Source organism: Pteropus medius, unplaced genomic scaffold, assembly GCF_902729225.1.
Source record: "Pteropus medius unplaced genomic scaffold, Ma_sr-lr_union100, whole genome shotgun sequence".
Taxonomy (NCBI): domain Eukaryota; kingdom Metazoa; phylum Chordata; class Mammalia; order Chiroptera; family Pteropodidae; genus Pteropus; species Pteropus medius.
In genome coordinates, this window is record NW_024351936.1 from 1 (window position 1) to 405 (window position 405).

Here is a 405-nt window from a genome sequence, read left to right on the forward strand (position 1 = left end):
TATCCTAGATAGGTAAAGAACTTTATAAAGTGGAAAAAAAGGTAAAATTTGAGTAGTCTATAGTTAAGTCAGTAGTACTGTATTAATGTTAAATTTTTAATTCGCACAAATATACTGTGGTCATATGAAATTTTAACATTAGGGGATGTAGGTTCGAGGATCTTTGCGATATTTCTATAAATATAATCAATATAAAAAGTTAAAATAAGTCTACGGCCATGCCACCCTGAACAAGCCTGATGTCTGATCTCGGAAGCTAAGTAGGGTTGGGTCTGGTTAGTACTTGGATGGGAGACCCCCTAGGAAGACCAGGTGCTGTAGGCGTAAAATATAAAAAAATAAAGGATTGTAAACTGACAATGTCCTTGCAATCTGTGAGGTCAACCAACGGTTCCCTCACCTAAA

At 36.0% G+C, this 405-nt stretch overlaps 1 pseudogene; it reads left to right on the forward strand.

Annotated features, from left to right (window-relative positions):
- Positions 1-208: 208 nt before the first annotated feature.
- On the forward strand, positions 209-324 carry LOC120589136 (uncharacterized; annotated as a pseudogene).
- The last annotated feature ends 81 nt before the right edge of the window (positions 325-405 follow it).